General features: G+C 38.5%; 1 long non-coding RNA gene and 1 pseudogene across 1 annotated transcript in view; one reads left to right on the forward strand and one right to left on the reverse strand.

Moving 5' to 3' along the window:
* The first annotated feature begins 2,566 nt into the window (after window positions 1-2,566).
* LOC143689881 (uncharacterized) overlaps window positions 2,567-25,742 on the forward strand; it is a 34,408-nt gene continuing 11,232 nt past the window's right edge. The window contains exon 1 of the long non-coding RNA XR_013178951.1: window positions 2,567-2,662. This is a non-coding gene — a long non-coding RNA (uncharacterized LOC143689881). The remainder of the gene's footprint in view (window positions 2,663-25,742) is intronic.
* Window positions 15,874-20,241, reverse strand: LOC143689880 (ADP-ribosylation factor-like protein 5A; annotated as a pseudogene).

Below are 25,742 nucleotides of genomic sequence, written 5' to 3' on the forward strand. Positions count from 1 at the left end.
AGCCCCAAAATTAATTATTCAAGAAAAAATTCTTCAAATAGTCTCACACAATTATCTTTTAAATTTAAAGAAGCGTTTTTTTCTTGTTATCATATTTAAATCAATGACTGGAAATGAGCACATAGCATCTGCCAGCAAATGTGTGCTTTCCCAGGTTGGAGGTGGAGAAGGCTAGGTTGGAGGTAGAAGGGAGATGGGGAATGGAGACATAACTATATCCCTAGGAAGAGGAAGGCATTTTAAAAAACTAATCTTGAAAAATTTGATAAATAATTAGTGCCAAATAGAAGTTCCATAGAAATCCAGACAAGGTAATTTACTTAAGTAGGAAAACAGCCCACAGACTGAAAAAGGTAGTGAGTGTCTGTCATATTAATCCATTTATCCAAGAAGTATTTTTGAGTGACTATTATGTCACATAGATTTAAAAACTGAAGAAGATAATGTGAGGGAATTGAAAAACATTCATGTTTATTGTAGGAAGAAGAGAGATAAAAGTGAAATATCCTATTTTGTTTATAAATGAAACTCATGTTATATCTAAAATTTTTTTCTAATTATTATAAAAATTACCTCACTAAAGATAAATCAATATAAATAAATGAGAATCTTCTTTAACCATCCAACTCCATTTTCCAAAGTCCCCATTTGTACCTATTTTCCCCAATTTTATACAAAGCCAGCAAAAGGTAGATGTGTCTCTCACACACACACACACACACACACACACACACACACACACACACACAAAACTATGTCTTCATAAAAATGGCCTTAGGTTATAGTAATTGCTTTGCAAATCATGTTATTTCTGTATGCTAGCATCTTAGAAGGATTGCTAGGACAAAAGGAAGTCAAATTTTTAAATTTCATTGATGTGGTAGATTGAATTATGTACCTGATTTAGACATGTTCTTGATCTCAAGCTGCATTGCTCTGTGTGAATGTGGTTTTTAGCCTTAAACTAGATTACTGGGGGTCCTTTATAAGTAGAATGAAATTGAGATAGAGAGAAAGCCATGGGAAGAGCTAGAAGCTGGAAGTCAATTGAATTAGAAGAGCAAGGACTGGGCATCTCCTGTGATAAGAAAGCCAGGAATCCGGGATTGCCTGCCAGCCAATACCGTCTAATCCCAGGAGGAAGCAAATCTTGTAGTCTCTGAAGCCATGAGCCAATAAATTCCTGTTAAGCCAAAACCAGTTTGTAGTATTAGTCATAGCAACCTGGAAAACTAAGACAGTGGACAAATTGCTTTTCCATAAGTTATATTAGTTTATAGGATGAGATTCCAGGTTGCCCAACACTCAACTAGTACTGGAGGCTATGTTTTAAAATCTCCTCATTTCTGATGGATAGAAATTATTTTCTTATGGTTATTTTAATTGTAGCCCCCTTATATTTGTAGACCATTTGTGTTTCTTTTTCAGAGAGTCGCGGTAAATCTCACCATTTTGTATTTTAGGTCTCTGACACGGCAGAGCTCTATTTTCCAGTCTGGAATCAAAACCAAATAGCCTGGTATGATTGATGTTTCCATTGGTTCTCTGAACTTGCATTTTATCCTTCTGCACTGGAGAGACTGGAAAACTACCAATGAAGTTTCCAGACTCAGTTGCAGCAAGGGGACTGGCTGTGAATTAGGTTCTGTGGATTGGAAGCCCTCACCAGTGTGGTGGAGGGAGGGGGGGGGGCAGATGGGAGGGAAAATTGGGGGTGGGGCTTATGGGAGGGGGAAGGGAGGCAGGGCAGAAGTACAGAGGAAGCTTCTTCCTGACAAGCATGCTCTGACCTGGTCAGTGCCTTACAGGTGCCTCATCCATTTCCCTCCTAGCCTCTTGCTCTGTGTGCATGAGGCATTTTAGGCAGCAGCTGCACTGGGAGCAGAAGCTTCAGAACTCTGAATAGCAGCTAACTGGTGAGATTTGACTCAGTGGATGGAGGCTGCCTGGCTTTAGGCTCTGACTACATGTCCTTATGCCTGAAATAGTCCTCATTTGTGCCCATTGTATGAATGTGATTATTAATAGAGTTCTCTTCATTCTAAAAAAATGCCCCTGGTTTGGACGATAAATCATACCAATGATTCTGTAAGTACCTTAATTGACTGTATTTAATCTCTTTCTGTCTGAAATGCCTAGAGTGGTTTCTGTTTCCTGCAAGGAGTCTTGGTATTTTGCTTAACCTTACTTTGGCAATGGTATTTAATGCCTATAAAGCATGCTGTGTAGAGGTTGACTCCACTATTCAACTTTTTTTTTTTTTTGATGTTTACAAGAGTATCAATAAGACCCCATCCCCAAGAACAACAGGTACCTTCAATGAGCAGCTTTTGGACGAACATTTATAAATATATAACAAAAACATTTATTTTCTAGGTGCTATGTTGAATTTTTAAACAATATTTACCTAAGTATAGCATTCAGTTCCTACCTGTCCACTCCAATGGTGGAGAGAAGCAGCAAGGAAAAGTGAAAACATTACGACTTGTGACTACTTTGCAGACTTAGTTTATGACGTCAACATTGTGAAGGGACCTGGAGGCAGGGCTGTCCCTGAGACTGAGCAGTCAGATCAAGCTTCCTGGCACTCTCACTGGGACTGGTCTGCTCGAGATCTCCAGTCCTGTCTGCATTTCTGATGAAAAGCAGTCAATAATTCAAGGTAAAGAATTTTGATAGAGATGACGTTCATTACAAATCTCTTGTAAGTCACTTCCACTCAATGCTTATCCTATGAACGGAAAACTGTATTTGTGCCTTAGAAAGAGGCACAGAATGCAACATTTGGTTATGTCAGACAGTTTGCTTGTTTTACCAGTAGATATTTTTAAAAATAGAAAGTAAATTATTACTGCCTGTCTTCAAAGACTTTCCATCATTCCAATTTGCAATCATGCTGCTTCCATGGAGGATATATAGGTCCTGTGAGTGTAAAGAGGAGGAGAGGAAGGGTAAAGGAATTGATGAAGAGGGGCAAGTTGCCAGAAACTCAACCATTTGAAATTATAGTCGGGATGAATTACTTGTATTGCCTCAGCCGAATTGTTTGTCTTGGAAAGAAAATCAAGGTGATTATGTTCATGAGGTAGGAATTAAACTGTCATACTCATTCACAGTTGTTGGAATAGAATCTACAGAGAATGTTTTCATAAACACAAATAAAAAATCACAAGAATGCATCGATTATTTTTCTCTTTATTTTTATTTCATTTTGAGGGATATGGAGAAAGAAGTTCTAAAGCACTGTCTTGAACAGTAAATTTAAGTCTGTTAATCTCTGAGGACTAAATCATGTGCTACTTTAATTTTCTTAAGATTTCTCACTACTAGTTTCATCTTCATGTAGATTAAATGGTATTATGCTTTTAATGAGCCAGAAAATTCCTGCTTTTTGTTTTCCTTTATGTACATTTAATTTCTGAGTTCTTTGTTCCTCTGTAGACAGGTGTTTAAAAAAAAAATCTCTGAACTTAATGAGTGTGCTGAGAACATGGCATGACTTGTTTGGACTCCCTGTACTAAACTCTGCTTTGGTATTCAGACCATGGTTTCTTTTCAAAAATGCTCCTCAGGTTTCAGTGATTTTCCTGAGTTTCTAGTATGTGATACTTATTTTCCCTGAAAGAGTATTCAGTTCTATTATTAAGAATTGCAGACAACACAGGAATCTACAAATACTGTAATTTATTTATATGGAATGAATCAAGAATCAGTTCTTTAGAACTGTGTGACTTAGCACCAAATGCATCTTCTCACTATATTGTAATTCTTTCCTTCCTTCTTTCATTAATTTATCCATTCATATATTTAACAGTTACTATAAGTCAGACTGCAGTATGGAAACATAACTAGAAGATAGGTGAACTTGCCTAGATAGTGTAACCACTGCCTGCTGGCAATGATGCCAGCTGAGCCCTGTTCCAGGTTTAGGAGTCTTGCTGCTAAAAGAATTTAGACAAATAAGAGGGCCCATAGGGATAAGTAGTAAAGTTTATTAAAGAGAAACAGAGAGTACACATTAAAGAGGTTAATGTGCCAAGGGAGGGACCTGCACTGAGTGGATTGGGTTTAGCTCATTTATTTAAGAAGTTTTGTTTGTGGTGGGTTTCCTGCACCAGGTGTCTTCCTTGTGCAGGTTTCTACAGTGACCTTTGGACACTAGGTGTGTTTGTTCTAGGAGGAGATAGTTACTGGAGTTTGTGGTTTACTGTTACAAACTCAAAATTTGTCTTTGGGCAAATGTTTAACAATCTTTATGACCCTATACTTTTTGTGATTAACTAAGAGTTCACTGTGGGCCCTGGATTTTACAAGTTTTTATGGTTTGGGGACGTTTCAATGGTTTGGGGGAGGTTTGGGGGCTTCAGAGGAAATTTTTGTGCCATGAAGTTTGCTGCTCTGCATTAACTCTTCCAAAGTGGAATAGAAGATCAGGTACCACAACCTTGATGCCTTATTCTAGTCTGCCCCAATAGGACAAAGAAGGATGCCCATAGACATAGTCAGTGACTCTGAAAATCTCATAAATAGAGGGAAATATGTTGGTAGAGAGAAGGCCCCAGAAACTGCATCTGAAAACAGCAATAGTTTGAAGGTGGGTAATTTGCCCTTTATGAGATTTTCTTACTACAGCAGCATACCACTGAACACATCTTCAGCTGTAAAGTAAAAGGTGATATTTCTCCTTCCTTCTCCCCCAACTGACTTCGCTACCTTAGATTGTTCGTTACTACTGACTTTGCTTGAAGGAACCTTTTGTTTTAGTTGAGGGCCCTCAAAAAGCAGACCTGAAAAAGCAGTTGGGTTTAGCTAGTTTATCTGAGAGGATCCTAGGATGACAAAGAGAAAAGCTGCTAGAAGGTATACTAATTGAGGTGGGTAACTGCTCTAGGCTATTGAAATTCTGTCCAGCTGGGAACACTAAAGAATTGTCCTGAGGGACATGGAAATTGGAGTATTTGTCTACCTTCTCGCTTCCCTCATTGGTTGAAGGTTGCTCCTTGTGTTGAATCCCCAGCATTTCTGGGCTTCTTTGCAAGTGGCCTTGAAATCTCTCATAGGTAGAGAAGCAGATAGAGAAAGGAATTCAAAGTAAGAAGTTGTCAGTGTACGTGGGAATTTTCTGTGACAGCTATAGGAACTCAGGCAGAGGCTAAAGGGATATGGGAGGTGTTCTAGTCTGGAAGCTGCCGGAACTCGATATACCAGTGTGCTAGTTTGAAATGATGTATGTACCCTAGAAAAGCCATGTTTTAATCCTAATCCCATTTTGTAAAGACAGCTGCTTCTTCTAATCCCTATTTAGCACTGTATGCTTGCCGCTGTAATTAGATCATCTCCCTGGAGATGAGATTTAATCAAGAGTGGTTGTTAAACTGGATTAGCTGGAGGTGTGTCTCCATCCATTTGGGTAGGTCTTGATTAGTTTCTGAAGTCCTATAAAAGAGGAAATATTTTGGAGAATGAAAGAGATTCAGAGAGCAGAGTAGAACAACATAGCCATGAGAAGCAGAGTCCACCAGCCAGCGACCTTTGGAGATGAAGAAGGAAAATGCCTTCCAGGGAGCTTCATGAAGCAGGAAGCCAAGAGAAGAAGCTAGCAGATGATGCTGTGTTTGCCATGTGCCTTCCAGATGAGAGAGGAACCCTGTGTTCACCATGTGCCCTTTCAGATGAGAGAGAAATTCTGACTGTGTTTTCCATGTGCCCTTCCACTTGAGAGAGAAACCCTGAACTTCATTGTAACTTCTTGAACCAAGATATCTTTCCCTGGATGCCTTTGATTGGACATTTCTATAGACTTGTTTTAATCGGGACATAGTCTCGGCCTTAGAACTGTAAACTAGCAACTTATTAAATTCCCCTTTTTAAAAGCCATTCTGTTCCTGGTAAATTGCATTCCTGCAGCTAGCAAACTAGAACAACCAGAAACAGAATAGCTTTTTTTTTTTTTTCCTTTTGGGTGCATGGTCCAGGAATTGAACCTAGGTCTCCACATGAAAGGTAAGCACTCTACTACTGAACCACCCATGCACCCTTGGAATGGCTTTTAAACAGGGGAATTTATTCAGTTGCAAGTTTACAGTTCTAAGGCCATGAAAATGTCCAAATTAAAGCAAGGCTACAGAAATGTCCAATCTAAGGCATCCAGGGAAAGATACCTTGGTACAAGAAAGCTGATGAAGTTCAGGATTTCTCTTTCAACTGGAAAGGCACATGGAGAACATGGTGAGCCTGCTAGTTTTCTCTCCAGGATTCTTGTTACATGAAGCTCCCCCAGGGGCATTTTCCTTCTTCAAATCCAAACATCTGTGGCTATGTGGGTTCTGTAATTTTTTCCAAAATGGTCCCATCTTAAAGAGCTCCAGAAAGCAACCCCACCTTGAATAGGTAGAGAGACATCTCTGTGGAAACTACTTAATCAAAAGTTACCACCCTCAGTTGGGTGGGTCAAATCTCCACGGGAACTATCAAGAAGTGCCCATCCAGCAATATTAAATGGGGATTAAAGGACTTGGCTTTTCTGGGGTACACAACAGATTTAAACTGGCACAAGAGAGGATTGGATATTAACGTTTGTGATCGTCCTTATAATTATTAGATTTTTACCGGGTAGAAGTTGAACTATATTGAGATTGACTAAGATTGGTGCTTCAAAGTCTGCTCAGTGGTTGCTTTTTGCTGGTATCAAGACTGTACATCTTAGGTGAAGTATGCCTTCCTATATTGGGACAGTTACAGAGACAATATAAAAGGTTCCCTGTATGAACATTATAAGCAGAACCAGGCCTTCATGTCTCAGAGCTTATTTCATACCTACTTAGTGCCATCTGCTAGTAAGTCTCTTCTTTAAGAACTTCCTATTAAGAGATTCTCTCCTTTTAAGAGATTATGTAAAGTTTACAGTATGAATTATTTTGTGTAAAACTACTTAGAAATTTTTATAGGGAATTCTTTACCTATTAGAACTAAATAAAAAAATACTGTTTCATAATGATTCTTTGTCAGTTTCAGAAAGCAGTTGAAAATTGCTTGTTGACACAAGCATATTGTTAACTTCTACAGAATTATATGCTACATCCACCTCTAATCAAATCCTAGATATGCAAAACTCACTCAATTGGTAGCTTTTAAAACATGTTTAACATAAAAACACTCACTCTTGAGAAAATGGGGTAGAAAAGCTGTTTTTTCTATCTGAATGGCAGTAAGCTGTGAACAGTGCACCCAACAAACAGGGTGTATCTATAAAGTGCACTTTACAGGCAAAAGGACAATTCCTACTGTTCAGGCTGTGTATTAGGGTTCTCTAGAGAAACAGAACCAATAGCTTGATCCAACTTTATATTCCTTCCACCATTATCCCACATCCTTAATATTCATTCCCTCATGTATTCCCCTGATTTCTGTCTATGTAGACTGGAAAAACTCATGCAGGTCTTTAGGAGCATAGTGTACTTCCTCTGGGTCACACTTTGTACCTCACCTTTGGGGCCTGTTGGGACTTTTGTTATAGGTCTTGACATAAAAAGGGGTGTGGGGGTGGGTGGGTCATGAAAAGAAATAGAAGTATCTTTCAAATCAGTTACCTTAGGGTATTCTGTTGCAGTTTCATCTAGTGAAACAGGGTTAGTTTGTCCAGACAGAGCAGTGAGGACTGTTTTCCCAGTTGGTTATAGGTTTAGCAGGTACTGAATGGTTAATTTCCTTAGGTGGAGGTTGGATGGCAGACACCTCTGGGCAGACTTGAGGCTGGGAAGCTGTTTCCTCAAGGCAGGCTGGAGGTTGGGAAGCTCCTTCCTCAGGGCAGTCCATTACAGAGTCTATCTAGCAAAGGCTCAGCTGCTTCCGGTGATTCCATCTCCCCATCCCCATCATTATCGACCCATAAATCCCCATCCCAAGTTTTAGGATTCCATTATTTTCCAATCAAAGCCTTTTAACAGCAGACACCTCAAGATTGAGATTTTAGTTTACATTGTAAATCTACTACTAGCACAATGTGGCTCTAGGTCTGGCTTTCACAGATCTCAAGTCTGAGACCACAGGAAATAAGATATTCTTTCAGGGCACACATGGAAACTTGTACATCTTTCATATGACACTAAAGTTGCAAATTTGAAGCTTTCAGCTCATCCCTTTCCCTCATCACTGTATCTGGCATATCTAAACAACAACCAGCCAACATCATTATACCTTTTAATTCCACAAAATTCCGTAAAGGTGTCAAAAACATCTCACCCCAGAGCCTTGCCTCATAAAAGCATACAATTAGCAGAATCTAATAGTGATATTTTGCCATTAGATATTTCTCTTGCCAACTCATCTCATGGACTGCCAGTGCCATCTTGATTATTTGAAACAGTCATTAGTGTGTTTAATCAGAGTAGAAAACCAATGATAAAAACCCATTTTTAAGATTCCGTTTCTCAAGAACCACTCCTGATACCAAGCTATATTAGTCAGCATTCTCTAGAGAAACAGAACCAACAGGAGATATCTGTAAATATGAGATTTATAAGGGTATCTCATGAAACTGGGAATGGAAGTGTCTAAAATCCACAGAGCAGACCTTGAAGCTGGAAGCTCTGATGGCAGGTCTCAATGAACTCCACAGGAGAGGCTTGCCGGCTGAAGAAGCAGTGAAAAAGTCTGTTCTTCCTTAATCTTCAACTGATTGGATTATCTCATTGGGCATGGGGGGGGGGGGTATACCCTTAGTTGATCCTAGGTATAATCAGCCACAGCTGCAATAAAGTGACATGTTTAAATAAAGCAGCCATCCAGTTTATCAGCTAGCCAGAAAATATCCTTACAGAGATGGTCAGGCCAGTGCTTGCCTGACCAGACAACTGGGCACATCATCTGCCAAATTGACACCTGAACAAAACCATTACACAATGCTTTTCCATAATTCGTGCAATAAGGGCTGAGATACTTTTATTATTAAATTCTAAGATCTTTGTGTATTTAGAGAATATCCTTCAGAAAGAAAAATAACTTTATTTGCAGTGCTCACTGTTGGGGATGAATCATGTACCCCACAAAGGACATATTCAATTCATAACCCCTGGTCCTGAGTGTGGGAACCTATTTGTAAATAAGAATTTCACAGATGCTATTATTAGTTCATTGTGGCCAAATGGAATGAGGGTGGGTCTTAATCCAATATGGTTCCAGTCCATATAAGTAAAGGTAATTGGACATGGAAGTAGAAGCCAGAAACCAAAAGAAGCCAGAGAATGAGGCACATGGCCATATGATGGAGGCAAATGGATGCATGCCAAGGAACCCTGAAGATTTCTGGCTATTTACCATCAGAATGCTGCACTGAGTAGGCGAGTGGGAGAGAAGCATGGCCTGTGGAGACCTTCATTTTTGACTTTTAGCTGCCCAAACTGTGAGACTATAAATTTCCATTAAGTCGACCACTTTTGTGGTATTTGTCATAGCAGCCCTAGAAAACTAAGATCCTCTCAGTCAGGCAATGTGGATATTTTCCAGCCTTATGCTCAATCTTCACTCTTTATGCACAGGCAGAAATTAAGCCAGAGGCTAGCCAAGACCATCGACTATGTGTAGTGGTATGTGCTACCAAAAATAGTTCTACAGTATTCAATTTGCATATGATATTTGGCATCTCCTAGTAATCCAGTACCTATTTGGGAAAATACATGGAAAATCTGATAAATTTTTCTCAGAATATGGTGAGGAGGAAGATTATTTGGCATATCACACACATATGGGAGAGTCGATTCTTTTGATGCTTATTTAATATAAATTGTGTCCTATGTCGAAGATGCAAAGTAATAGTAGTTTTGATTGAAAAAGTCAAACAGTCTCCTGGGAGAGACAAACATGGAATCATTTTTTGCATCATATTTCCTGTTGCTTGGTTATAAAAATACATTCTCTTTTTGGCTTCTAAGTTTAGACCCAAATGAACAAGAGCTCTTATGAACATTTTCTTTTTATAGAAACTTTAACTGTCTTTTCATAAAGATTAGCAGCAAAAAAGACTACTTTCCATGGATTTTGTTTATTTCTAATCTTTAAAATGAATGCTAGACTGGTTGCTATTGATGAAAATCTCATATAGCTATAGAATTCTACATTACAGTATAAATGGGTTAGGAGGTAGGTTCAAGGAGTGTGGAAACATCTCAAAGAAAAGGAACATGTGGCTCCCGCCTTAAAGATATATATTTATTTATGACCACACACATAAACTACATACATTAGTGCAAATTTACTCAGGGCTAACAAGGATTTTTTATGGCTGAGTACACAGTGATGAAGTTTCCATGTTTGTCTTTTGAATCATTCATTTGACTGAACAATCTTGAATTTTTATATTTTAATTTATAACCATTTTATAAATTTGTGTGACCCAGAAAGTCTTCAAAATGCATATTGAAATCTGGGAAAAATAGAGGCAGTTTATTTCACTTTATAGTTATCAGGTGTGGTGCATTCCTCGCATGCATATGATTAAATAATTCTAGTCAATTTTTCTTTAGCTGTAATCAAGACAACATAAAACTTGCCAGCAGTAGATGAGCTGGAAAAACTGGTTGTTACAGTCCCCTGGGAGAGGTAAATGTTTTATTTTGTCGCGTTTAGTTTGCAGTCTCATTTTGCTTATTAGATTAGGCTTTTTTTTTGACTTCTTTTCCTATAACTCCTTTTAGTGGGCCACATGACAGGGACTTTAAATATAGTGTACTGAACCACGAGAAACTGAAACACTGTGGGATGGAAATTTGGCTACAAAAAAATTCTCTCAGCTACACATGCTTTTGACTAACTTCATTTAGACTTGCTCCTTTAATATTGACAGTATTTCAAGTAAAAAAAGTTATTTCTTCCTTATATTCAAAGGATATTGTTAATTTGCAAGATATATAATAGATTCCAGTGAGGTCGAGTACCAAGGATATGACATTCCCATTTGTCTGTCCCTGACATGGAATGGACAGTGGAAGATTATTTGTGGAAGGCATGGAAAGTTACTGTACACAATCTTGGATAGCCATGCAGGCCCTGGATCTATTGTTATTTCTAAGGGGTGAGGTGGGGGACAGATATGGTTGGTCAAAGTGACGGGTCTCTTCTGCTCTTTTGCATTCACTTTCCTGAGAAAACCCCTCAGACTGATGCATTTATCCTGTAACTTGTATGTGCCAAATGCCTCATCATGTTATCTTATTTAATCCTTTCAACAGGCCTTTAAGGTAACTATTCTCTCCATAATCAGAATTTCCCCAAATCTTATCTCTCTGAGGGTACACATGAGGTCCTATTGACATTAACGCCCTAATTGCAATGGCATTTGGGGCCTCCCTGTGTGAGAGCCACCCTTCAAATCTCACATGGGGCATGAGATTCCCATACTGATGTAGTCAGCATGGTTTCTGCTGAGGATGCTCCCTCTGAGTTTTGTGGCCAAGCAGAGCCACTCTGGGTTGACAGCTGCACCAAATCCAAATTGACATGGGGTCTTGTGAGGAGGTAAGGGGAATAAGTGTAAAGGATGGCTTTATCCCAGTCTCTGTGCAGTATGTGTCCACCTGGGCCTGCAGCTGCACTGCTTGTACCATTACTGGATTTCTCCTCCCCCATTATCACTTCTTCACCTTCTGTTCCTTGCTCCTCTTTCCCTAGGGCTCAAAACTACTCTTCAGGTCATGTGAGGAGATGGAGATATGGTTCTCCTTCCCTCTCTTCACCTTCCCCACCACTCCACTCTTTTAGGCACCCTAGCACATGCCTCTCTTCTCTACCTATTCCTCTTTCTTTAGCTCAAAGATCAAAACCTCTCATGCATGTCAACTCATGCAGTAGATATCTGAAGGGAACATGTGTCCACCTGTTACACATTTGGCCAGGCACCAAAGCCCATTTTGGAATTAGCTGAGGAAACTGGCTTAAAATGTCCTTGAACTGCAATTAAAACACAGGGCACTATGCCTCTAGAGGGTTTAGCTCTCCCGTGATCACACCACTTCCCAACACACAGGCTTAGAACATTCCTTGTGTCCATACTGTAGACTTTTGCTATCAAAAATAATTCTCAAGATCTGCTATATAATGATTGTGTGGAAAAGAGACATAAATAGCATGGAAAGCAATTCTGAGTTTTAATGGCAGCAAATTTTGTAGTTTTTGAAATAATCATATGCAGGGGTGCTAAAAGGTATCACACCAAGGAAATAATACTCAACAATGGAATCTGTCAGGAGAAACTTCTCATTTTCATGACATTTTCAAGGAAGCAATGATTTATTATTTCCAGGTATATGATTTAACATTTAAAATTGTGTCTTGTATACTTTACTGAACAGTGAACATTAATGTACACATTTTTATTTGGTAGCACATCTGATTTTGCCCTGCAACTCAGCTCCTTTGAATTTCTTGAAGAACACAGTGACATGTCAATCTTTGGCCAATGCCCTGAGACATATGTTCTACTCCAGCAGCCCTTGACTGAGATTCCAGATGCATTCAGTGTGTAGAGGATGAGACCAAGTACTTTCTTCCTTCTCTTCACTCCTTTTAAAAATACTTGTATTGCAACTGTCAGGTCTCCTTCCCACTGTGCATCATGTCCCCTGCCAAAATATTAAGGCACTGGAAACCCCACTCTTTGATAATAGTACAGATTATAATACTTTATTGATGCTCTTAATTTTTTAAAGCACTTATGCTCACACAATCATCATTGATCTGATAATCCTATCAGAAGGCTGAAGCTATATTGCCAGCCAGTTTGTATATGAGACAGACACGGATGTGTTGAGTGGCTTGCCTGAGGTCCTCCACTTTATTGGTTTCCTAACTCACAATCCTGGGCCCTTTCATGGACTCTGTTGACTTTAACAGATATGATCAGAGACCTTGATGTAACGACTATCACTATGTTTCTATCATTATGAAAGCCCATTTTAAAAAATGGACAATGATTTATTTATGCATTTATTTTTGTATTCATTAATTAAAAATATTCATATGTAGCGACCATTTGAGTCTGTGGCTATTTTCTAGGAAAAAATGTTCAAAAACCTCTGCTCTCATGGAGCTTACGTTCTAACAAGTGGAGTGTTCATACACAAAACAAATAAGTAAAATATGTATTGCATAATGTAGTGATAAATGCTAAAGAGATAAATAAAGTAGAAAGTGGTGGTGGAGTGTGATTTTAGGGGGCACCCAAAGATAGTCTTAATGGGAATTTGATATTTGTATAAAGACTCAAAGCAGAAAGAAGCAAAGGAGGTTAGTCTTAGAAGTTCATTTTGTAGTTTATAGTTATTGAATCATTTTCATATTTATGTCATTTGGTCTTTACCAGGGCAAATATTTACTGATGAGGAAATTGAGTTTCAAGTTCACACAGTTGGTGAAAATCTCAGCTGGAGCTAGAATTAAAAAAAAAGTCCGGACATGGTTGTTTCCACTGTAGAAACTCTGCCTCTATAACCCGTCTTTTTGGGGTCCATAGAAAAATAGTTTAACATTTTTTACAGTAAGTTTATAAAACCTACTATTTTAATTCAAAATGCAGAAATTAAAGTCTTTTAAAACCTTTTACCACATTTAGGTCATACTCAATTACTCAAATTTGGTACAATTAATTGTTTTAACTTCTTAGTTTTTCTGAGAAGTATTTATTTAAATTCAATTTAATACATTGTATTAAGTTATGTGTGTAGAAGACTGCTCTGTTTTGTGTATGACGGGGAAGGATCAAAAAGCCTGACTAGCCAGATGAGCTGTGGAGGAGTTCATTCTATTATTTTTTTGTGTTTATGACATACTGGAGCCCTGCAGTCCTAGTTCTGATGATCTTAGGTCTAATGATGGCTTGATGACACATGATTTCCATCCCATAGACTCTATCTAGATATAAACCCTCATGGAGTAGGCCCTTCAGTTATTGTTTGTAAAAATTTCAGAAATAGAGGTGTGGCTAATCGTTGACCCTAACATTTTTCTTAAGGTGACTGGAAAACAAAATGCATAAAATGCTTCTCAACTCCCGGGACCCAGAAGACTAATAAAGATGTTTTAAATAAACAAAATGGCTGCTTGATTTGCTCTTCCTATTTTTAAGAAGGGGAAGAAATGATAAAATGTAGTTGCAGCTTTCTTGTCATCCTACTGAGCAGGATTTCTTAAATGAATGGCCAAGTCTTGCTGGACTGGTTGCACGTTGCTCAGAATTTTGTGGCTACCCAGTAGGTAGTAATTTGGCAGTGGTTTGCTAAATTGTAGTGTGGCACTGTAGTCATGCTGGCCTCATCGCTAGACCTGTAGTGGAACCACCAGTAAACACAGGAGGTGATCTTAGTCTCCCATGTTGCAGTCAGGTAGCTGCGGATTGCATTTTTACCAGCCCCTATGAAAAATGACCACTTCATTAGGCAGTGGACATGCTTATGACATTAGCTGTACCTTCCATAGCCCACAAAGTCTCCCAGCTTGCCTTTCTTCTTCCCAGCATAACAAGCAGTTTTCTTTGACTGTACACATTGTTGTTCCTGTTTAGTGAATTAAAGTTTCCAGGTTTGGTAACTGGTCTCCTGCAAATGTTACAGCCACAAGTGTTTCTCATTGCTCAGCTGCGGCTGCTTCCATAGCAACAGACATGTTTACGTTCACATTATTCAAACTTTCTTTTCTCCACCTCTGCAATTCAGGAAGAAAAAAAATTGATGTGTGAAAATGGAAGATATTGCCATGAAAAGGGACAGGAAGGAAAAGGTTTTTAATTGTAGGATTAATAAAATATTTAATAAAATAGAGCTTGCTTGCTTTTAGAGGCAAGTAAAGTCAGGGACGGGTGATTTTGTCAGAAGTACTAAAATATTTAAAAATGAGCAATAAACACAGGCTGGATATGTAGTAAATTGTATTTATCATAGAGATGATTTGAATTCAACTCCAGGAAAAGATTATATATGAAGACTGGTTTTCATATCATCCTATAAGTTTTTTCTCCTTGATTCTTTTGTTTTTGGTGGATCAACAATTTATTCAGTAATATAGATGGCATAAGGACCCATACAAGGAATGATTATTTGCTGTGTAATTCTTCCCAGTAGTAATACTTAAGACAAGAATTTGATACAAGCTTCATTTAGTTGCAGTACATGTTTCCATGTGATTTGATCAACAAAAAAAATATGTACACAACATCAAGCTTCCCCCCCGCCTTTTATTTAAAGTAGCTTGATTTGGGCTTAATTCGTAGAATACAGAGAACCTAAAGGGAAATGTACAATATGGCATGTAACACGAATGATAGCACTAATCACGTATGGTTACAACTAAAGAGAAATTAATTTTTGTGTTACTCATCTTTCTTTGGAACATAAATCAGTCATTAACTTGAACTTGAGGGATATGCACAATACATATACAACCTTATGCAAGATATTTTCATAAGTAACACTACACATTAAACTATTGGACACTGATATCTGTGCTGATTTGTATTTTGACTTAATAGAACAAGAAGGGAACAACATTCAACTAGGGAGGTTTATCCAGATAGTACAGTTCTTAAAATTAACAAGGTCTTCCTCTTCCTTTATACTTACAACAGGCTACACAATGTCTGGAGAGGGTTCATTATGAGGAAAACACCAGTCACAGATTTAGGACCTTACTGTGGAAGGAACTAATGAGAAAGCAAATTGGAAGGTGTGACTTCATCTTTGTTTTCAAATAAGTGTTCTTAATTTTTCTTCTTATAGTAAAAGTTTAAAACAGTTTTTTATAAATATATCTAGACAATTGATTTCTGCAGCTTTCAGGAAAAGCCCACCATTTCATTTACAAAAGTCTATGAGAAAAGGTCAATAAAGATCATCTCATTTTAAATTGTGACATCATCCATTTAAATTCTTAGCACAATCCCTCACCTGTGAGAGCACACCATGTCTAGATATGCCACTGGTGATCTTTAATATAAATTAGTTTCAAAAACTGCGAGAATTTTGCTAAAGTCATACATTCTTTAACATCTTGTTGATTAGCAAAAATCAGCAATCCAGTTTTTCTTAGGTCCTCATGCTAACATTTTTAAAGTGTGAAATATATATAGAAAAAAACAATAAATTTCAAAATATATTGTAACAAGTAGTTATAGAACAGATTTCAGAGTTTGGTATTGGTTACAGTTCCACAATTTTAGGTTTTTCCTTTTAGCTGCTTTAAGACACCAGAGACTAAACTATCAGTAAAATGATTCAGCAGTCATTACTCATTTGTTAAATCCTGCCTTCTCTGTATAACTCCTCCTTCTCCTTTGATCTTTCTCCAGATCTTTAGGGGTGTTTGGTCTATGACCATTCTAACTTTTTCATGTTGGAAGGGGCTGTCAATAATATGGGATAGATGGGATAGGAGGATGGAATTAGCTGATGTTCCTGGAGAGGTAGGCCTCTTTGGCTTTCAGGACTTACCTGGCCCAGGAACCCATCTGGAGGTTGTTGGTTGGAGCTTGGCAAACCATGATAAATAGCAATATCTAGCTGAAGCTTGCATATGAGTAGCCTCCAAGTAGCCTCAACTCTACTTGTACTCTCCCAGCCACTAATACCCTATTTTGTTACAATTTTTTTCCCTATTTAGTCAGGTAGGCATTGTTGATTCCACAGTGCAAGGGCCAGGCTCATTTTTGGGATTCATATCCCTGTTGCCAGGGAGAATTTGTCCCTTGGAGGTCATGTCCCACATAGGGGGGAGGGTAATGATTATATTTGCAGAGTTGAGTTTAGAGTGAAATAATGGCCACATCTGAGCAACAAAAGACGTCCTCTGAAAAACTTTCAGGCACAACTAAAGGTAAGCTCAGCTTCTTTGCTGCATAAATAAGCTTCACAAGAGCAAGCTCAAAATCAAGAGCTTGGACTATTGCCTTGTGAGTCCCTAATGTTTGAGACAGTATCAGGGGTTACCCTGGTGGTAAATCTTAAGAGGTCCATTTTTTTTTTTTTTCTGTTCCTCAAGGGACTTTGCCAATACTTATTATCTGCTCAACCTACTCTGGGATGTATCCAGGCATTGCATTAAGTTATACAGAATCATAAGCCCTTATTCACATTCTGGGTTCCAAGTATTTGGGTTGTTTAAATGACCTAGCCAGACAGGTTGAGTTAGATTATGTGTTATAGAAAATTTAGGTTTTGAACAAAGTGAACCTCTCTTCCTTTGGTATCATTGAGTAGGTTGAGAAGTTCTGAAATACAATGTTCTTCTTACTCCTGTATTCTGATTTACCTTAGTCCCAACTTGATTGGATTTGTTCTTATCTCTGATTGAAGACTGATCTCTTTTTCAATTTTGTTTTTAACAGTTGTTGTATGTGGAAATGCCGACTTTTAGACCTGCAGAACTCCTACTCTGAGTCTTAGGTGTCACACAGGTACCAAAAGCTTCAGGGAAATACCAGGTTATACATATATAGCTCAACCTCTCAAAATCCAGAAATAAAAATTATAGCTCCGGACTAAATGTGACTGGTATAAGAGCTTACAATTTAGGCCCCAATTTTCTTATAAGTATTTTCTAAAAGAGACCATGCAGTATTGGCTCTTTTGTTTCTGGCTTATTTTGTATCACGTAATGTTCCCCAGGTTCATTAACCTCATTGCATGGCTCATGCCTTCATTCTTTTCTGTATCCACACAATATTTGATCATATGTATATACCACAGTTCTCCATTTTACTTCTCAGTCAGTGTATCCTTTAGCTACCTCCATCCATTGGGCATCATGTATAATATTCAAAGTCAACAATCTATGTCTCACATTATCCTCACTTAGTTGTACAATCATTAACACTTTCAATTTTGGACAATTTTCATTGATTCCAAGAGAAAAATAACTGATAAACAAATAAAAAATCCAAACCTCCTCTTAACTCTTGTCCTTCCCCTGTCCAGTTATTTACCCCTGGTATTGCTCTGGTACTGTTGATGTCTTCCTGTTAAACATAGACCACAGCATGCAGTAGTAGTTTTCCTACTATACCCCAATATTATTTATTCTTTACAAGAGTTCTACCTTTGAAGTATTTCATGTAAGAACTTACTTTTATTTGTAGCTTTAGTTGGTGAGATACATGACTCTTAAAACCCCTTTCAATCATGTTCACCTTCAATATGGTAATATTACTTATAGACCCACTAATGAACTGCCTTCACTTCTATACATTCCCTTATATTTATGTTGAATCTCATTAGCTAACTGTTCATCCATCTCATGTTTCCATGTATCTTTATGTCTCCTATATCCTATATTATAAACCTGTGAATTTACTTTTATCAAGGCCATGAAAGTGAAATCATAACAGTATCTATCCTTTTGTGTTTGGCTTATTTCACTCAGCATTATATCTTCAAAGTTCATCATTTTGAAGGATCTTATTTTGTCTTGTTGCTGCATAATATTCCATGGTATGTATATACCATCACATTTTGTTTATCCACTCATCTGTTGATGAGCACTTGGATTGTTTCCATCTTTTGGCAATTGTGAATAATGCTTCTATGAACATCAGTGTGAAAATGTCTGTTTGTATCACTGCTTTCAGCTCTTCTGAGTATATACCAAGTAGTGGTATTGCCAGGTCATAGGGCAACTTGATATTTAGTTTTCTAAGGAACTTTCAAACCATCTTCCATAGCAGCTGTACCATTATACATTTCTACCAGCAATGCGTAAGTGTTGCGATTTCTCTACATCCTCTTCAACATTTGTAGCCCCCTGTTTGTTTAATAGCAGCCATTCTTATAGGTGTGAGGTGATATTTCATTGTAGTCTTGACCTGCATTTCCCTTGTAGCTAATGAAAATGAGGCTCTCTTAATGTGCTTTTTTAGCCACCTGTATTTGCTCCTTGGAAAAAGTATTCATATCTTTAGCCCATTTTATAATTGAGTGGTTTATTTCTTTTGTTGTTGAGTTGTTTCTCTTATGTATATAGAATATCAAACCTTAATACGATACATGATTTCTAAATATTTTCTCCCATTGAGTTGGCTGCTTCTCCATCTTTTTGACAAAGTCTTTTAAGGTACAGAAACATTTAATTTTGAGGAGTTCCCATTTATCTATTTTTTTCTTTTGTTGCTTCTGCTTTGGGTGTAAACTTTAGAAATCTACATCCTATTTCTAGGTCTTGAAGATATTTTCCTTCATTTTCTTCTAGGTCTTTGATCCACCTTGAGTTAATTTTTGTATAGGGTGTAAAGTAAATGTCCTCTTTCATTCTTTTGGCTGTTGATATCCAGTTCTCCCATGCTTCTTTATTGGAAATACTATCCTGTTCCTGTTCATTGGATTTGGGGATCTGGTTGAAATTCAGTTGACCATAGATTTGACAGACTATTTCCATACTCTCGATTCAATTTGATTGGTCGATACTTCTATTTTTGTGCCAATACCATGCTGTTTTGCCCATTGTGGCTTTATAATAAGCATTAAAACCAGGAAGTGTTAGTTCTCCCATTTCTTTCTTCTTTTTTAGGATATTTGTTTAGCTATTTGAGGTCTCTTTCACTTCCAAATGAATTTGATAACTAGTTTTTCCAAGTCTTCAAAGTAGGTTGTTGGAATTTTTATTGGTATTGCATTGAATCTGTAGATCCATTTGGGTAGAACTGACATCTTAAGTACATTTAACCTTCCTATCCATGAGCAGGGAATGTCCTTCCACCTATTTAGATCTTCTTTGATTTCTTTTAGCAATGCTATGTAGTTTTTTGTGTACAGATCCCTTATATCCCTAATGAAGTTTATTCATAGATACTTGCTTCTTTTATTGGTATTTTGAATGGATTTTTTTTCTTTAGTCGTTTCCTCAGTTAGGTCATTGCTTGTGTATAAAACATTACTGATTTTTGTTCTGCTAACATTATATACAGTTCTCTAGTTACAGAAATCCTTTCTCTGTATGTACTGTCCACAACAATTACAAACTCAGTGTTAGAATAATCAGTGTTCCAGGAAGAATAATACCTGGTCATCAATATCCCACATTAGGAAACATGTATGATTAATGATTCTCTCTTCTACATTACTTCCTTTTGTCGAGAATGTAAGTACAAGTTCATTCATAGAAGACTGCTAAAGAATGGTAGTTTTCCCTGCATTGTCCAGCCCAACAATGATAACGTTTTTGTTCCTGGTGACTGAACAGCCTCCATATCCTGTAGAAGAGAATTCCCATGCTCTGGCAGCAGAGCCCCCTCCAGCCACCAGGCTGCCTGGCCTCCACCAGATCAGGCAGAGGGGGAGCAGAGAGACCATCCAGAACTTCTGCCTCTCCTGCTGTAGCTCACATACTTGCAGCAGGCTCGCTTCCTGGGAACCTGAGGGAGGCAGAAGCCCAGGGTGTCCTGCAGCTTGTGAGGCACCACTGCTGCTGCTGTGGCACTTGCCTGGCTCGTGAACATCGACCCTGTGTTCCTCCTTCATTCCTAGGACCTCTGAGCCCTACCATTGAGTTGGTGGGAAAAAAACTGTTCAGTTATGACATGCATCAAACATTATAAAGCAGGGTGAATGGTATGTTTCTGTGAGGCCCCATGTCCTGCGGCTATCTGCTGCCTCTACCATCAATTGTGTTTTCATAAATTTCCCTTTCAGACAGAGGGAAGTTTTGCTCATGCTTTGGGTTTGAAGTCTTTCTGCTCATTGTTACACTTAACAATGGGGGTTGAGACACTCTGTAGTCCAGGCGGAGGAAAAGAACCCATAGAACTTTTTTTTCCCTTATGTAACTGGAAAGGAGCTAAAAAACTTTTTAATATAAATAAACCATTCACCTCCACTGAATGTAGTTTTTGGGAAAGTGGGTACTGAGGAAGATTCTTTGGTTTTGTGGAGTGGGGTGGTGAGAAGGAAAGCTGAGATAAGGGGTAGATTGCTATTACATAGAGTTACCAAGAAAATAAGATCCAATGAATGTCTCAAGCAGGGAAAAAGAAAGGATGGAAGAATGAAAAGAGAAAATTAGGCAAGCTGAGAGCAGTTTTGGGGGGTTGCAAAGCGAAACAAAGGAAAAAGATTTGAGTAGTGACAATGTGGAGTGGAACTGTGATGGAATGTGAACAGATCTAAAGAGGATTTTAACAAATACTTGTGTTTGTTGTGTAATGTAATTCCCCCCTTCACTGACTCATCATGAGACCTTAGTAAAGACCTAGATTCTTTCAATTTGTCTCCTTTTTAAAGTCGAATTTGGATTTTTAAAATACATTACTGTATGGTAATGAGGAGAAAAACTGCAAGTTTACCCATTTATATTAACTTACAGTGCTGCTTCATATCCCATATTCATGGGACTTAATTGAGTTATATCAGGTCTCTCCTAGATGTCCTGTGGATATCTCACAATCGGTATGCCAGGCATGGCACCCTTACCTTCTTAATTTTAGTTAACTACTACCTCTTTCTCTTTAGTGCTCCATGACTATAATCTCAGAACAGTGTCAAGTCCCTCAAAGTAACTCGAACCTACTTCTCCATCAATCTTCCCTGTCTCATTAAATGGCATTTACATCCACCTACTTGTTGAAGTTAGTGACCTGGTCTAGTAGAGGTCAGTCAAACTAAGATTGTTTGAGCCCCAAGCCCAGATCTCAATAGGACTTGTAGCCTCTTCTCACTCTATTGCAGGGTTTTTCAACAGTGGCACTATTGCCAGTTGGAACCAGAGCGTTCTTTGTTGTGGGGAGCTGTCCTATGTATTGTAGGATGTTTACCAGCATCCCTACCCATTAGATGCCAGTAGCATGCCTTGTTCCAGTTATGATAATTAAAAACTACTCCAGACAGTATACTCCTTGGGGTGGGGGATTGCCCCCATTTGAGAACCACTGCTCTATCAGAATGCTGCTGCCATGTGAACAAGTCTGGACTAGGTTATTTGAGGATGAGCAAGGATGTGCTCTTTGCTGAGGCTTGGCTGAGGCCTCCCAGACTGGCCATCAAGACTATCCCAGAGTACCCAGTTTTAGCTGAGATAGCAGCAGCGTATGCAAGTTATGAGGGGCAGCCATGTATAACATTAGATTGGATTCAAGATTCATTTCTGTAAGGTTATGATTGTTATTTCTTCTTGGCGAATTGTCCCTTTTATTAATATCTAGTGTCCTTCTTTATCTTTTTTGGCTTCTTTACATTTAAGGTCTGTTTTGTCTGATATTAGTAGAGCTGCTCCTTCTTTCTTTTGCTTACAGCTTGCATGGAACATCTTTTTTCAACCTTTCACTTTCAATCTATTTGTATTCTTGGGTCTAAGATGAGTCTTAGTATTTCTTGTAGGGCCAGTCTCTTGTTGACAAATTCTCTCATTTATTGTCTGTCAGTGGAAATTTTAAACTCTTACTCACTTTTGAAGGACAATTTGGTGGGGTACAGAATTCTTGTCTGGAAGTCTTTTTTCTTTCAGGATCTTAAATATATCATACCACTGCCTTCTTGCCTCTGTGGTGCATGTTGAGTAGTCTGAACTCAGTCTTATGTGGTTTCCCTCATATGTAGTAGATTGCTTTTCTCTTGCTCCTTTCAGAACTTTCTGCTTTTCTTTAACATTTGACAGGCTGATCAGTATGTGTCTTGGAATTGGCCTATTTGAATATATTCTATTTGGGATTCATTGGACTTCTTTGATTTGCATATTTATGTCTTTTACAAGGGTTGGGAGGTTTTCCTTCATTATCTCCTCAACTAATCTTCCTAGTTCTTTCTTCTCTTCTCCTTCTGGGACCTGGTGATTCTTATATTTGTGTGCTTTGGAGTGTCCATCATTTCCATGAAATCCAATTCAATTTTTTCCATATTTTTTGCTATTTGCTATTTTGTGCATTTGAAATCAATTTTCCTGTCCTCTAGTTTGCTTATTGTTCCTTCAGCATCTTTAAATCTTCCTTCAGCATCTGTGATGTCTGCCATTTTTCTGTTTATTCATTCAAATTCTTCATGTTTTTCTTGATCTCCTTTATGACATTAGCCAACCCACTGATTTTATTTTGTAGAGTTATATGAACATCTTTGATTAGTTGTTTCAAAGTCTGTCTCCTCTGGTACTTTAATTTGGTCATTATGCTGGGCTATATCAGTCTGCATCTTCATAGAGCTCTGTGATTTTCTGTTGCCCTCGAGGTATGTAATTATCTTGATAGGGTTACTTTCAAAGTTAATTTCCATCAGTCATCTAAAGTTTTGTATTTGCTGGAAGGGCATGCAGAATGTGGGATGTGGGTCGGGATACAGCACTGTGGTGGCAGCTTATGGCACAGGGATCGTGTGGAGCAGGGGTGCTACACTGGTGTTCAGGAGCATGGGGTGTGGGATACAGAGTTGTGGGGAGAGGGTGGTATGGAATGAAGCTTGGGCAGCCCTTAGAGTGCAGGGGTAGGGTGTGGTGCAAGGGACAAGGAGGCAGGGTGTGACAGGAGGCAGATTCTGGGGCTGTGTAGGTGCATGTGTGTGGGGATGGTGCACTTGTGTACATGTGCAGAGCTGGGGGTGGTGCCAGGGCAAGGGTGTATGTGTGCACAGAGCTTGGGGGCTGGGACGGGGGTGTTTGCATGCTTGGGGTGGGAGGAGAGGGTGTGGCATATATGCATGGGTGAGTGCCTGCAGGGATGGATGGAAAGTCGATGAAGGGCAGGACACAGGTCCCAGAAGGGTGCAGGGTGAGAGTGTGCACTTGAGTGGGTAGTGGGGAGGAGTTGGGGTGAGTGTCCACGTGTACACAGGGAGGGGGTTGGGGAAGGATGCTCAGGTTCTGGAGTTGAGGCCAGGGTGCTTGGAGTGCCAGGGGGTGGGGACAGAATGTGGAGTACTGGGGGGAGTGAGTCATGGGTCATAGGGAACAGGGGCGGTCTTGGCCATGTGGGGTATGCAGGAATTCACAGGTGGTGGGGTGGGTTGGGGCATGTGAGTATGGTACATTTAAGAAATGCTGCTTGGATTTCTGATCTGCCACCCAGTCCGTGCACTCCTGAGGGCTCTTGGGCCTCCATTTGGAAGCGTGCACATTAGGCTGTTTGCACTAGCTGTATGGTCTTCAGTTCTCTGCACCTCAGTTCCTCAGCTTTTTCAACCAGGGCCTCCCTATGTGGTGTAGAAGACTCTCCCAGGTCACTTACACCCTGGAATCGCTATCCAGTCACCTTCCCGTCACTTCTCTAGCTGTTCCTTGGGGCAGGGGTTAACTCAGCCTTTTTCCAAAACTCTCTCTGTACGGTTATATAATTTTTTTCAGGACTGTTCATTTAAAAGATTGTCTTTTCTCTTACTCTTTCTTAGGTCTTCTGCGATCTTTATATTATTTTGTTGATTTATTTGTCTATCTTTGCAGAAATTACATTCTATGAAAATTATTATGTTTATTATAAGCTTGATAAATTGCAGTTTAGTTTCCTCTGCTCCTTCTCCCCTTCCTCCCATTTTTTTCTCCTCTTCTCTTCCTCCTTCTTCTCTTTTGTGTTCAATTGTGCCTTCATTATACTTGGTCCTTTGCATTTCAATATAAATTTTAGAATAATCTTTTTACATTCCAGTAGAAACTTCTGGATATTTTTCATTGATATTGGACTGAAACTATAGATAAATCTGGAAAAAAATACTGTCTTTATAGTATGGAATAGTCTAATCCATAAATGTGATTGTCTCCTACTTGTTTTGGTCTTCTTTAATTTCTCTTTATAAAGTTTTATCATATTTTGAATAGCACTATTTATGTATGGTAGATTTATTCTTAGGGTTTGGTATTTTAAAGGTGTTATAAGTGGAATCATTAAGAAAACATTTTCTTAAACTCAATCCATTCCTGTAGGTTGAACCCTTTGTAAGTAGGACCTTTAGATGAGGTTACTTCAGTTAAGGTGTGGCTCAACCCAATAAGGATTTGTTTCAATTCTATTGCTGGAGTTCTTCATAAGCAGAATGAAGTTCAGACAGATTCAGAGGAAGCCACAGGAAGCAAAAAGCTGAAATTCAAAAGAACCTGGGAGATAACAGAGAGGCCAGGAGACCTACCATGTGCATTGCCATGAGACAGAGGCACCGAGAGCAAGGATCACTGGCATCCAGCCCCAGAATGCCAGTCTTCGGGAAGAGAGCATTGCCTTGATGGTGCCTTGATGTGCACCTTCTCTTAGTCTCAGAATTGTGCGCTAATAAATTCACAGTTTAAGCCAACCTATTGCATGGTATTTGCTTAAGCAGCCAAGGAAACTAAAAGAAAAAGGCAATTGATTTTGGTGTTAATGCAGTATCCAGAAACCATGCTATATTCGCTTACTAATCAATACATATTTTTAGATTCTTTTGGATTTTTTAACATATATAATTATAATATGGCAAATAATCCTTGTATCTTTTTAATGCCTTACTTCAGTGGTTAGGATCTTGGTATCTTTGTTGTTGTTTTTCATCTCTAAGAGAAAGTTTTAACAACTCCTCATTCAGTATGTTTTTGGTATTGATTTCTTATAGATGTACTTTATCAGATTAAGGAAGTTCTCTTTGATTCCTGATTTGTTAATAGGCTTTTAAAATAGTTTAATTAATTGAATTTAACAAAAGTCTTCTCTGTATCTTTTGAGATGATTTTATCAGTTTTCTTATTTATTCTGTCCATGTAGTGAATTCCATGGATTGATTTAAAAATGTTAAATTAACTTTGTATTCTTGCAATAAGTCCAGTTTCCTTGA

This window comes from Tamandua tetradactyla, chromosome 7 (assembly GCF_023851605.1).
Source record: "Tamandua tetradactyla isolate mTamTet1 chromosome 7, mTamTet1.pri, whole genome shotgun sequence".
NCBI classification, from domain to species: domain Eukaryota; kingdom Metazoa; phylum Chordata; class Mammalia; order Pilosa; family Myrmecophagidae; genus Tamandua; species Tamandua tetradactyla.